Genomic DNA, 15,213 nt, shown 5'->3' on the forward strand with positions numbered 1-15,213 from the left:
GAGGGCCGACACGCTGGACCTCGGGCTGGAGCCCTGCCACAGCAGCCAGCTGTCCCCACCCAGCCCTGAGGGCCGGGCACTCTGCTGGGACCACGGGCCCACGGAGTCTCCAGTCGCGCCCGCTGCAGCTGCCCCCCGCGTCACGGGCACTCTGACGAGCCGCGACCCCACTCTCCCGTCCTCCCGCTGGCCTCCCTCAGACCTCCCGTCATCGGTGCCCGTCCCTGTGTCTTTCACAGAAGCCGTGGGCTTCCTGCCGGCTCCACGCACCTCTCCTCGTGATGGAAGCGCATTCGCTGTTCTGCGCACACGCGGCGCCATCCTGCCCACTCCATCACGGAACCGTCAGGAGGTGTGCAGAGCCGTCCTACCACCGAGGCGGTCAGCTAACGTCCAGGTCATCATGAGAAGAGCCATCCTTGAAACCAGAGCAGCTGATGACCACTTGGCCCCGGCCTGCGCTGGCCAGCCAGGGAGACTTTCCTTCCCTTAAAGGGGCCGCCTGCTGCGTGGGCAGCCAACACGGGCAAGGGTTCACAGATACCCGCCAGGAGACAGAGTCGAGGCGTCCACAACGTCACTGAAATGTCTGAAAAGACGCCACAGAGATCTCCCCAGGGGCCCGGGATGACTGACTCCAAGTGCTCCTCCAAGGCCTGTTGTCTTAATGGTGCCCTTCTTGGGCAGGTGGCCTTTAAAATTCACACACAGAAGTGCACTTGTCACACACACAGATGATCTGACACAGATCACTCACTGGGGATGGGTTCATCAAGAGGCTGACTCGATTTCCGTTTAGAATCCACGAGACAAGAACCAGGGAGAAGGAACGGCTGGGGAGCTGCTGGGGTCCCCCGCCACCTGGGGGCACAGCCACCTCCCGGAGCTGTGACGCTCATCAGCTGAGAGGCCTCGGCCGTGCAGACCCCACGGGTCGGAAGCAGTGAGTCCATTTCTTCTCAAAAATCCAGCTTCGTCAGAACATCCCGATGCAGATGAAACCCACGTAAAGCGTCTTTGGAGTCCCTGAACCCCAGGTGGCACCTGGCAGGAGAGTCCTCTGGGAAAGGGCACGGACTCAGGAGAGCCCTACAGAGCAGGAGAAGGGAAGGAACTTCCCGAGCAAGAGCCTTCGACTGTGAAGGACGTGACCTCGAGTGGCACCCACCACAGACTGGGGCGGCCACACTGTGGGCAGGGACGTACCGAGCAGGGACACCCCCGGGTGATAGGAAGAACCGCGAGGAAACGATCCCCTACAATTCTGGACATCGTCCTCATCCAGAGCAAGGCCCTGTGGTGAGGCGCCGTCCAGGCAGGGCTCGGGAGCCCTCCCCGCCCGGGACCGGTCATCACGACGTGGTCCTCACTCCAGAAGGTTCCAGCTAATGTGTGGCCCTCGTGCCGTTTCCTACACTATGTTTTACCACAAAAGAGTCAGCCAACGTGATTCACCTCCACATCACAATAAGGGAATGTCGGAGGCACTGTACACAGAACGGCCTTCCCCACGCACCCTCAGAAGACGGAGCAACTCGGGCGGTGGGACCCGCGTGCTTGACGCAACACTCACCGCAAAGCGAGTTACCAGGGAGGGGCCCGCTCAGCTGCCCCCAAATGCAAGGGCACGTGGGCTCTCAGGGCGACGCGGTGGGAGGCTCTTGAGTGTGGCGCCAACAACACTGGTTTCAGGATTCACGTCGGTGCCTCTGAGGGCCAGGACATAGCCTCTGAGCATCATCTGAGGGCACACAGAGGTTACAAGGGCACGAGTCATTTAGGGTGCGGCGGGAGGACGTGGGGGAACACTTGCAGGAATCTGAGACAATGCCCAGCACCTCCTAGAACTATGCAGTGATTCTTTTTTATTTGGGGGGTAGGATGGATGAAATTGATCCATGCATTTTGGGGTGAGTTTGGAGGGCTCTGAGATAGTCACATCCTAAGTAAGTGACCACTTAAGTTAGATGGGTGACTCTGTGGCCTGATTCATTCAGCTAGTGCCTTTAGGAGGCTTGGAGCATCTGTGCAAGCACACGGCTGGATCAGGTCACAAAGTGGGAGGTCATCAACTACTGCACAAGAGAGGACCTTACAGAAGGGTCACGTTGTAGTTGGATTTAGGATCTGGAAAGTCGCGGATGGGGATTCACCACCAAAAGCCGGTGAAAGAGAATTCAAAAGAAAATGGAAGGAGACAGGCCTTGAGGGATCAGCAATGCTTCATTAAAGCAGCAGAGGGGCAGACTTTCAAGGGGAAAATGGTGGCGGACTCCAACAGGGGTCTGGTTGCATAGGGTTCAGCAGAGCCAGGTCGGGGCGGGGGGGTTGGTGTCAGGCTCATTTAGGGTGGAGCAGGAGGGCGGTGGGGGAACACTGTAGACAAGGGGAGTCCCCAGAGCCGACTGTCCATCTCCTTCATTCCGCACTCTGGGAGGGGATGATGAGCTGGGGCACAGTCCTCGTATCTGGCTGCTTCCTGCTGCAACGGGGTGGGTAGGAGACCCCTGCAGAGATCTGGTGTAGGACAGGGAGATGGGAGGGACTTTAGGTCCCTATACAGTGCTGGCAGTTGTGGCTTGAGGGGGTGCAGAAGGAGGAACTTGGACATCCTCATGGGTGGCTCCTTCCTGGTGGGGTTCAGAGAGCCACGTTGCTAGTGAAGGAGGAGGGTGTCTTCTGCATGTCCCCGGGGAGGGGATGGTCTGGGCTGGACAGCTCACCTTACCAAGAAGAGCCTCTGTATCAAGTTAGGAAAGCAGCAGGGGGCTGGGCTGGGGCTCAGGGGCAGAGCGGTCCTCTCACGAGTGTGAGTCACTGGGTTCGATCCTCAGCATCACATAAAAAATTTTAAAAAATGAAGATATTCTGTCCACGTACAACTTAAAACATATTTTTTTTTAAAAGTTCCATTGACAACTAAAAGATATTTTTTAAAAAGCCCAGGGGAAGTGTCATTACAAAGAAAATGAATATTAGAGGGGTTAAAAGAGAGAGAAGCCAGCAAGTCCTCTGTTTCAGGGATCAGCTAGTTCTCATCTCTGCTGTTCCGTTGGGTCCTGTAGCTGGGTGACCTTATCAGTCCTGATTGACACAGAAGCAACATTCTTCCTTGAAAAAGAGGCAGAGGCCACCTTGTTTAGCAGTAGGAGATCTGGACCCCCGTGATTCTGCAGGACAACAGACGCCCGAAATCCAGCTGATTTTGTAAGGTCAGCACTGACTTGGCAACCTGTTGGGTGTCTTCAATCACCTGCACTGTGAAGAGAGATTCCTAATCCCCCCACCGCTGTGCCAGTCCTGGTGGGTATGTCTGGCCCTCTGAGCAGGGGAATAGGCTGAAGGGCTTTCTTGTGTCTGGTGTGTGAGGTTATCTCAAGATAGGCAAACCTTGGATGTTAGGTAAAACAAAAATGGGAGGAGTAAGGTAAACCAAGGTAGGGAGTCTGGTCCAATTTTTGGTAGAAAGGGATAAACATGGACCTCACAAAGGAAAAATGCCTCAGAATTTGGGGACACCAGGGCTGTGGAGCTGACACAAGTGTATATCTTATGTTCTATTAAAAAAACAAACTATTGTCTCTTTTTTAAAAGCCCAGATATGGGTATACTTTGGTTATAACTGTTTTTGCTAGGTGTTCAAGATCAAGCTGGTCAAATTGATCTTGTTCTTATCTTTTGTAAGAGTCACAACTGAGTTCCCTCAGGGGATCACTCTTGGGAACTTGTGAGCAGACTCTCAGCTCATTTTGTGCCATCTTCCATGATTGCTCAGGGTTTCCTTGAGCACGTGGCTTTCCTTGGAAGCATCAGGGATGTCTCCCTTCTCCAATGACCCTCCTCTCTGTAGCATGTGCACTGGTTGGCTTTCTGTTCTCCAGGGTCTCATGGATCCCCCTGGTTGGGAGGTCATGTGGCCCAGAGTTGCAAAGCCCAGGTTCAAGCTGACTCAGAGGGCAAGAGGCACATATTGGCCATTTTCTCTCTCTTGCCCTTTTATTTCCTTATCTTTAGTCTCTAGGCTTTGGTCTTAAACATCGAGCAAGCCAGTCTTAAAGTAAGAGTACTGGGGTTTAAATATTTGATGTCTATAATCTTACAGTCATTCACCCCTTTTATTTAATTGGGGTTGGTATTAGGAGTGGAAATTAGCCCTACATCCTGTACTTCTACAGATGATGGCCTATTATCTCAAATTAACCCAAGTTGTCATATTGAAAGTTGAACTTTTGTAGGACACTAACAGACAACAGTTAAAGTTTACAAGGAAAATATCAAATAAAATTTGTGGGGACCCACTCTGAATGATTTGTGCCTTCCATCCTGGAGAGGCTTTGACTGGTCACTACATTTCATAGTGACCTGGACATTGTCCCAGTCCAGGAAGTTGAGGGTGTGTCTTCAGATGTAGGCGATGCCCCTTGGGTTGAATTACACTCACCTGTCCCCTGTAACCCTGCCCCTTCTGGCCTTTTTTTTGGATGGAACTTTCTAACAATAAGGGTCCTCCAATAAAAGCCCACTTCCAAATGTGCTCTCTCTCTCTCTCTCTGTCTCTCCAGCCTCTCCTTTCTCCTGCTCTCCCATTTGGGGACCCTGAGGCCAAGAGCGGAGAAGCCGTCCTGAAACTTGTTTAAAGGTAAAGTGGTCTGTGTTTTATTTGGTGTTTCTGGAAATTCACTTGAGCGACCTTAAGTTTAGCTGCCTGTGTGGGTCAGAGGCAGCAGAAATTAACAAGAGTAAAAACGAGTTGAGATTGTATAATAGCTGGGAACTAAGAAACATGATTTTTATAACCCCAATCTTTTACATTAAACCTTGGTTTGAAGAAAATAAGCTTAGGAAAATGTTCTTCTAATCTTATACTATGAAGACTTGTACACGTGGAAGATATGTACACATTTACTGTACAGAGAGACCAGTAAAGCACCACAATTAACAGATTTTTTTATATTGACTAAATTTAGCATTTAAAGAAAAATTCAGAATTTTTAATGTAATGTAATACACTCAAATAACAGTTGTTTAAGCAGAGTTGTACAAACCCTAATTCCTTTAAGGCCAATTGCTCTAAAGAATAAAACTTAACATACACAATAAATTATCTTTTTTTTAAACCTTTATTTATTTATTTTAGTTGTTGATAGACCTTTATTTATTTACTTGTGGTGCTGAGAATCGAACCCAGTGCCTCACACGTGCCAGGTAAGCGCGCTGCTGCTGAACCACAATCCCAGCCCAAGAAATTATCTTGATAGATAGGAGCAAATTAATGTCTTAAGAAATCTTTGTTAATTTAACCCACAAAGGATCAAACTTTGGTTTATATCAGTACATCGATATTTGGCCTTAGGAAAAAGCTTTAAATAATTTTGACTGTGCTAATTATATACATCTAATTTAGTCATACAAACTCTTTGAAATTCACCCTCCACAATCCTTCTGCAACTTAGACATTTTACAACTTTTTACTTAACCACACAAAAGACTTTCTCATCCAGAAACATTTTCCCTTCTACTTTCTATATTAAAATACATTTTAATGTATTTTAAACATTAAACCTTCTTGTATCTCTTTCCCAGCTGTTGACCCTTTTTTAAAAAAAAATTTAATCTTATTTTTTAGTTTTCGGTGGATGCAACATCTTTATTTTATTTTTATGTGGTGCTGAGGATCGAGCACGTTACCGCTTGAGCCACATACCCAGCCCCAACCCTTTTCTTAATTCACACTCTGAAACCATTTTTTAATATTAATTTATTTTTTAGTTGTAGTTGGACACAACACCTTTATTTATTTGTTTTTATGTGGTGCTGAGGATCAAACCCAGGGCCTCGCTCGTGCTAGGCAAATGCTCTACTGCTGAGCCACAACCCCAGCCCTCACTCTGAAACAATTCTAACAAAATTTCTGAAATTTGACAAATTACTCCACTTTAATAAGATAAAATACTTTGTTTTTATGGTACTTTAAATGAAGCCCAAATGAAACCTCTTGAACTCTCTGCATATAAATCACAACTGATAGTATCTTAACTCTTAGAACCCTTGTTTTCAGTGAAAACACAGACAAAGCAATCTTAAACATTTTTCCATTTACCAATTTATGAAAACACACATAATGTTTGAATATATTACCTTATGGAATTTAAGAAGTGAAAAGTACCTGATTTTATATTCAGCAGTTAGAACTTTAACTTTGTAAATTTATTTATGATTAATCTGACTTATGTTTAATCTAACTTATTCATTTTTAACTGTAAAAACCAAGATATCATAAATGTAGTTAACAGTATTGGCCATCACTTCCTTGTTGGAAAAAATCCTAGAAGCAATGGATATTACATTCTAGACATTTTATAGAAATCAACACTCTATTAAATATTGTCTGACAACTTAGAAAAACTTGCAAGTTAGCAATTTAAAAAAAAAATTTTTTTTTAGTTGTAGATGAACACAATACCTTTATTTATTTATTTACTTTTATGTGGAGCTGAGGGTTGAACCCAGGGCCTCACCCGTGTTAGGCAAGTGCTCTACTGCTGAGCCACAACACCAGCCCTTATGAGTTAGTAATTTAAAGACATATTTACTCTCATTTGTTTACCTAATTTAATTTGAACATTTTCAATCATGTGAACTTAAAGATATCTGGATCCATTTTCCTTTAATTTATGAGTGCTCATTTATCTATATGCCAATTTTGATACATGTACATGACATATGGACACAAATACATGTAGACACAACACACGATACACATGATACACACGTACACAAAACAGACAGGAGACAGAGAGCTTGTGGCTGTTTGTTGTAAGAGGACATTTTCCCAATGTGCTTGAGAGCTAAACCTTGAAAATTAGCCTTTGAACAATGACAAAGTGTAAAAACTGTAGTTAGATAAAATAAGACTGATCAGAAAAAGATATTAATCTAGGCACACAGGATCAATGTGGATCCATCATGAAATCATGGGCACAAAAATATAGAATCTAGGCGTTGGGGCTTTAGCCGTAGCAGAGCCCTTGCCTAGCATGAGTTTGGTTCTTGGCCCTGAAAAAAATATAGAGAATTTTAAAGACAAGAGTTCTAGAAAATGACACAGCCATTACGTGATCAGAGTTCACTTTTTGGCTCAGATTAATTTAGATACTGAAAGAATGAGAGGGCCCTGGAATTGCCAGGTAAAGACGCTCCAGGTAAAGAAGACTTGACCATTCCCTTCCCTACCCGTCCTGTAGTTTAGGGAGGAACTTGTTAAGACAGCAGTGTGGTCAGACATTTGGGTCCAAAAGGCATCTGGGATGTACAAGTGACCCTTCCCCCCTCTATGGTCCCAAATCGATTCTGTGTGAGCCTGGCCCGTCTTGCAGGCCCCCACGATTTATAGTTCGAATGTGAGCCTTGGTGAGCGGGAGACCTGGCAGAAGCCAAGGGAAGCTGCAGTCTTGAGCTAAACTCACGCCTGCGGCGTGTTAGCCCTTTTTTCTTTGTGAAATCAGCCTCCTAAGGTGTGATCCTGTGATTCATGATTCCCCCAGAGACCAGTTTTACCCCCCAGTTGATAATCAGGCCAGGTTGGTGCAGAAAGTCATCCGGCATCTCCTTTATCTCAACTGTGGTTAGGTCATCCCCTAACATCGAGGAGCAAGCTCCCCTCCAAACAAAAAAATAATAAAAAAAGAGAGAGAGAGAAATGGGTGCCTGTGGGGAGGACACTGTCTCTTTGGCTAGGGGACAGCTCCCTGATCCCAGAGCCTCTAGGGGTCAGTAGCTTCTGCCTTTCCTTCCATGATCTCCGGCTGGGCCTCACTGAGAATGGAGGATGATTTTTGATAACTATCTTAATTCAAGGGAGGACATTTCCCACTGGTTGTGCCCTTAAAATGTCTCGCATGCTCCTTGGTCCTGGGGTCCTCACACTCACAGGACCACGGTTGCACATCGTGCCTCCCAGTTTGAAGTGGAGGCTCGCCTGGCAGTGCTCTGGGTGACGTCTCCACTAGAGAAATAAATGGCTTGGATTCCTGAACCAGGACACAGGAGGGGTGGCTCTACTCTGATTAACAGGGACGGTGTCTCCACCTGCAATCCCAATCCTGCAGGACCCCCAGGGTCCAGATGAGCCAAAAGCCTGGGGTCTCTGCAGGGCGCTTCTCCACAAGACCAAAGAATGAGAAGGCCAGTGCTGTACGTGGGAACAAAGTGGCCAAAAGTGGCCTCTGACCCGAGGTCTGAGCACAGAAGGAAGGAATGGGGAGGGGGGGGGAGGAGGAGGAGGCCAATGAAGGACCCATGAAGGACCCGATGCTGGTCCTTGCTCCATCACCTGGCTCTAAGGCTCAGGACTGAGGCTGATTGCCAGTCGGTACTGGCCTCCATGAGCCACAGTGGACCTGGGGAGCAGGAAGGGTCACCTATGAGGCAGAAAGAGAGAAGACACGTCTGGAAATTCAGCCATGCTCACCCTGGCTGGGGGCTTCCCTGGCCACAGAGCCAGAGACGTGCGCGTCCTTCAACACTACCCCTGAAGTATTGGGGTTCACGTCAGTGATCTTCGCTTAAATGCAACAAGAAGCTGTGAGTCAGGGTGCAGCTTAAGGCAGGGCTCCCTGGGGCCGCAGCAGCAGGCCCTGCAGCCCCCACCTCTGCATTCCGTGTCCCTGTCCTCTCCTGGACCCTGGGCTCCAAGGCTGTGCTCGGCAGGGGCGCAGCGCGACTCGGCTCACGGAGGAAGCGGGTGCTGCCCCCAACCCGCGTGGGCAGCTGTACTTAAGGTCACTCGTGTGGATTTCCAGGGACACCAAATGGAACACGGACACACTTTACCTTGAAACAAGCTTCAGGACGGCTTCTCTGCCCTCGGGCTCCGGCTCCCCACACGGGAGGGCAGGAGAAAGTCAGGGGAGCTGGCGAGAGCGAGCACGTTCATAAGTGGGCTTCTATTGGGGGGACCTTATTCTTAGAAAGTTCCATCCACAAAAGGCCAGAAGGGGCAGGGTTACAAGGGACAGGTGAGTGTAATTCGTCCAAAGGGCCATGGGGCGACACACCTATGTCTGAAGATGCGTCCTCAAACTTCCAGGGTGGGGCAATGTCCAGGTCACCAGGAGATGCAGTGGTGGTCAGAGCCTCTCTGCTCCAGGATGGAAGGGGCAAATCGTTCAGAGTGGCTCCCACATGTTCCCCCTTCTTTCTTTGTAAAAGCAGGTGATGGGTCACTGTTTCGAGTCCCTGAATCCATGTTCTGAAGGATCTCCTCCTACAATGACAATACAAGAGAGAATCAGCAGCAAAGAGAACAAGACAAGGATAGACCAGGCAGAGTGTTTCGGAATGTTTCAGGGTTAAAGCCGTTTAATTCTTTTAATATTTGATCAGCTAAGGAAGTAGGAGCCGAAAAATCAATCTCACTTTTTTGTATTTCTTGAATATGATGATGTAACTCCAAAAGATCCAAGCTGTTATTATTATTTTGCCAAATACCCAACAAATGGTTGTCAACCTTCTCCCAACCCCGTTGGGAAGCCGTGTATTCGGCAGCAGTAACACCCACAGACTTATAGTCCGCGTGACATTGAAGTGTTTCCTTGAATTTCAAAGCTGAAAGCTCATGACCAGTATTTATGACAGTAGCCTCTAAGGCATCTGGCTTAGTCTCGGTCCTTTCATCAATATTTATTTGACTATGAAGAGCCTTGGAAGAAATCTGAGCCAAAGCATTAAGAAAATCTGCATGTTGAATGTTTTGAGATAAGGCCACCGGAGCTGTGACCGTGGAAGCCATAAAGGAAACCAAGGCAACAGCTCCCACTAGGAGCACGTTGGTCTCGCTTGCTGGGCGTGTGTGTGTTTAAGACTTGAGAACCAGCATCGGCGCACCATGGCAACGAGACAAAAGAGGGCTGAGGAGCGTCTGCATTCCTCCCCTTATACACCTGGTGATAGAGTCATTCAGATTACCTTTATCACATGTCACAAGGTATCTGTCACCTCTCCTTCCAACTTCCCACGTCCAGTGATTAAAACCTAAGGAGACTGAACACAGGCCCGTAGGCCAGAGCAAGGACCTTCCTTCCGGTTTCTGCCGACGAACTCTGGTAAAGGTCGGTCAGCAAGATGTAGGCACCAGACACCTTTCTGAATGCCACCTTCGCTGAAGGTCAGGATGGTGCTAACAAATCCTCCAGGGGTCGTGGCAGTGCCCTTGCACAACAGCCTTTTGTCGATTTTAGGAGACCAGTCCAAGGTGGAACCACTGTTCTAGACACCTTATGTCGAATTGGACAAGTACTTACACAGTTTGCCCACTTAGGAAAGGTGCCAACTTCTACTGCAGAACAGTTGGGACAGTGGGTACTCGTGGGCGTTCTGCTGAGGTGGCTGGGTTGTTATGAGAAAGTCCTGTTTTAATAACTGATCTGATCTAAGGCTTTAAGGCCCTGGGGGCAGTGCCATTAGCTGGTCTAGGTCCCCAACTCCTGTCTTTTCCTCAAATGACACTTTTAGACAGCCAGCATGTCTATCGTGGGACCAGCCAAGGTAGTTGGGCACTATAGGCAGAATAGTTAAATCCCGTCACACGGACCGAGTCAGGTGGGTGTCTGCAAACCCTCCCAGCGTACCTGGGTCATTAGTAAGTCCTGGGTGCATTCTCCAGTCCACACCGCTGGGTGCACTCAGGGTGGGCTGGAGCCATGTCCAGTGGTTCCCCCGATTCCCCTTTACCACAGCTCAATGGAGGGTCACTGCAGAGAGCATCGTCGCTGGGGACTCACTCTCCCCTGCCGTGGAGTCAGTCTCCTGGGTCCTTCCGTGACGGGAGCGTCCTCATTCAGTTTCTCGGGGACATCTTTCTTCCCCTCTTCCTTTGGGAGTTCTTCCTTTTGAGGGAAGGGTTCTCTGGGTCCATCTTCAGCGGTTTGAATCTTGGTTCTAGGTCCTCCATGCCTGATGGCGCATTCAGGTTCCCAAATAGGACAAGAAGCATCTTCTGGGAAAATACGCGCATCACCTCTCCCCACACGACAACTGGACCTGGTCCTCTCCATTGGCCAGTCGGTAAGTCCTTCCACCAAACCCGGCCTAAAGGGCCTGTTTCTGTGGAAGCCACGTGTCGCTCGGCTGCGGTGTGATTCTCTGAGTCACAGTTTAGAAAATTCAGAATGAACAGAGCATGATTGAGGTTGTTTGGGGGAGTCCTAGTCCTATCTCCCCCTTTTTAGTTTTTGTAATTGTAGCTTAATGGATAAATGAGCTCGTTCCACAGTGGCTTGACCTTGGGGGTTGTGAGGAATCCCTGTTTATGGTCGATACAAAACTCTTGGCAAAATTGTTGAAAAGAAGAGCTTGCATAAGCCGGTGCGTTACCAGTTTTAATCTGTCAAGGACATCCTAAGACTGCAAAGGCAGCTACGCAGTGAAAGATGATGCGTTGAGCATTTCTTTTGCATGGGCTGTGGCAAAGGTAGATCTAGAGTAAGTATCTACAATTGCATGCACATTAACATTGTTTACCAGACTGAGGAATGTGAGTTACGAACATCTGCCATGATTGATTTGGCTTTAATCCAGGGGGATTTACCCAGATGGTAAAGGTGGACAGTGTCTAACACACTGCGGGCAGTGACGTACAAGTTGATGAGCTTGCTCTCTAGTAACATTAATTTTTTATGTAAACTGGAAGCATTTTGATGATGTAAGAAATGCAAAGCTTGTGCACAGTCATACAAAGACATTTGCTGACAAACAGCAACCGATTTATCAGTCTTATCATTACCTGATGTTAGAGGCCCTGGAAGATCAGTGTGGGCCGGTATGTGGCCTATAAAACATGGCTATTGGCACATCTGTGGCGTCTTTTGCAAGGTATGAAACAAATTGAATAACTCTTGTGATGGTGTATACCAAATAATTGAAGTTTCGATATTTTTTGTAACTAATTAATAAATATTAATTAGCTCATTGCAAAATGACTTAAAGCACAAACCAGAGCTTGAGTTCTGCTCGCCGGGCAGAAGTGTACAGTCTGTGTCACCTCTGTGTGGGCGTGACTGTAAAACCTGCTTTCACCGATTCGAGCCATCAGTGAGCACGGTCAGGGCGCCATCTATTGGTTGTGCAGGCACGATTTTGGAAAAATAAATGCAGCTACTAAGGCAAATTGAGTCATTTTAGCACGAGGATATTGACTTTCTATCTGACCAGGAAAATTAGCAAAAGCTATTTTCCAAGTATTAGAAGTTTGGAAAATCCAATCCTTCTGTTGAGCAGAAAATGGGTTGATTATAATCTTAGGTTCTGATCCAACTAGCTGTAAAACTCACGTTCTGCCCTTCATAACCAACTGAGCAACAAATTCATGAGAAGGAGCTGATGGCTTTTGAGGGGAGTGGGCTAAATGCACTCAAGCACCCCCAGTGTTTGCTATATTGCTCCTGCAGGAGCGTGAGCCGTTGGGAGTATCAATAAATACAGAGGCTCTGTGGGCTAACTCTAGTACGCTGAGCATTTTAAAATTATTTTTTAGACATTTCCTCAAGAAGGGCAAAGCAAAAAGAGAGAAAAAAGACATCAAATACAAACCTAAAAACACCATCCTATGTCCTCATTCCTCACCCACATAAATAATGGCCGTCACCCTTCAGTACAAATGACTCAGGTAATGACAAGTGGCCCCTCCAGGAAAGGTCCTACTGTGTGGTGGGGCTAGCTCGCTGCGGGGGTCTGCTGTCCACTGCCTGCAATGGCCATGCTGCTGGGAAAAGCCTAGCCCGAAAGAATCAAAAAAACAAAACGAAGCAGCACTCACCCCTGCCCCGAGGACACTGGACACCGCGGAAGCTTGACTAAGAGCCAAGCCACAGCACACGGGCTTTGCGTCATGAATCGCAGCCACCCAGTAGGTCTTCATGGGGAGGAAAATGAGTTGCTCGGCGTGGCCCCAACAGCGTCAGCACTAACCCTGGCTGCAAGAAGGCGGGGCGGGGGCCGTGAAGGAAGCTCATGAGAGTGTGAACCCCGGATTCCCAAACCGACGCATGTTAATTTGTGCACTTGTGCCTACATTCAACCTGCTACAGTTTTAACATTCAAAGACAAACCACAGAAAAGCCCTTCTACTTTGCGTGGTAGAAATGACCCGTGGCACGTTACCTGTCTGTGCAGTCGAATGATCATGGTGATGTCATTTTAAAATGCTGACATTGTCAAGTAAACCAAATGATAGGTGGCATATGCCTCTGAGAAGTCATGGCTTCTACCTCCTTCCAGAAGTCAGCCTCTTAAGACAGTCGGGTTAGTTCTGGAAACGCCGATGGTAACAGCTGTTTTGTCTCTTTTCTGAAATGCTACCTTGGAGACCAAAGAAAGTATCATTGGTTCATTTGAAAAAAGGGACTAGAAATATGCTACAAAATTATTTTCTTTTTCTTTTTTTTCCCCCCTGCCAGTCTTTACAAAATTACAGTGTCTATGGTTTTTACAGCTTTCTGATTTGTATAACAGGCTACTGTCACCCAAGGATGGCTCTGTGCTTTTATCTTTCTCTTGTCATTAATTCTGATTAATGGTTTGGTTTTGGGGGGGTCTCACAAATGGCACCTTGAGATAGATTTAATAACAAATTACTATATGGAAAAAAATCACAAGAGGGGACAGGATTCCCCCTTGGATTAAATGCAGAATGTTGTTGTGTAGTGTGCTTGGATGCTTGTACCTGTTTCATTACAAAGTGATAGGCACTGAATATTTATCATAGTCATGGTGTTTTTTTAAAGTTCATTTTAGAAAAAGTTAAACTTTGAGTTTTGTAGAACAAAATTATTTTCAAAATATATTTTTTGCAGAAATGATCTCTATAGGAAGCTTTTTCTTTATTTCTTTTTTAAAAAAATATTTATTTTTCGGTAAGACACAATACCCTTATTTTGTTTATTTATTTAGTTTTATGTGGTGGGGGCTGAGGCTTCAGAGGCACCCTCACGGGGACTGAGCCCGGGTGCGTGCCCACCAGGCTCGCCCTTCTTAAATCCACCGGCTCTCACAGAACCACCTGGGCTCCGAGAGACCCCTGAGCTCCCTTCCCAGGACAGCGCCCCCGTCACTGGGGATCTGCAGTGCCTCGGCGTCCCCCCCCCCCACCCCCGGGGCCAGGCCTCCAGCACCGCGGTCCACAGCACCTTCCCACTTGCGCTTGCTTGACATGGGCACGGGGCAGGGGCCAGCGGGGGGACGGAGGGCGCTGGAAGCAGGAGCGGCGTTGGGGGGACAAAGGCCCCTCCTGCCGTCCAGAAGCACGAGTGGCCAGGGTCAAAGGGCGTCCCAGGGCCAGGCTGCACGCTCTGGTGGCCTCTCTAGCACTGCACATGGGTGGGCGGGAGGCAGGGTGAGGCCCGCAGTGCCACCAGAGCTCAGAGCAAGAGGAGCAGGGACGGCCAGCATCCCGTCATGTTCTGTGCCCACGCCGGCCGGCTGGCCTGTGGGACGACGCGTCCTGCCACACTGGGCTGTGACAGGCACACTCCACTCATCTCATTCTGCCACATCCCTCCCCAACAGGCCTGTACCCTCACAAGCCCCACCCGGCACAGTGGTGCCGTGCTGGCTGTGCTGTCCGCCAGGCGGAATGGCCGCTCCTAGATGGGCCAGCTGTGGCGGTCTCCAGTGGCCTCTCACCGACCTCCTGGAGTATCCGTCACCCTGCTGACCACCCCAGGATGAGCCATGACTCCGCGCGCCCTGGCACATTACCACTGTGTCCCCGGGCAGCAGCATCTGTGCCCTGAGAGCGTGACGACTTCCAGGTCACTTCAGAATGAGAAACAGTAACCAGCTATCCTTCGATGGACAAGGAAAAGCCAGAGCAAAGGTCACTGTTGTCCACAGCAAGTGGCCACACAGAGGTCACAGAGTGGGCAGGCGCTGGGTCACGAGCTGGCCTGCGGCTCTCTGCTCCTCGGCTCACAGCTGCGTCCTTGGGGTCTTTGTGAAGCCCAGGCCCACCCCAGGGCTCTCGGCTGCACCGCCCACCTCCCTCACGGTTCCCTCGGCTCCCTGCTCGTCACTGCCACCTGCATCGTGCGGGAGACCACATGGGGACTGGTGTTCACTGTGGCAGGTTCCACTGTCCTGGCCAAAACGGTCACTGCTCCTGGCCTTCCAGGGTTGGTGGGTGGGTGAATTATGAGTTTCCTTTTACTGTGGCCACTA

Source organism: Marmota flaviventris, chromosome 1, assembly GCF_047511675.1.
Source record: "Marmota flaviventris isolate mMarFla1 chromosome 1, mMarFla1.hap1, whole genome shotgun sequence".
NCBI classification, from domain to species: Eukaryota; Metazoa; Chordata; class Mammalia; order Rodentia; family Sciuridae; genus Marmota; species Marmota flaviventris.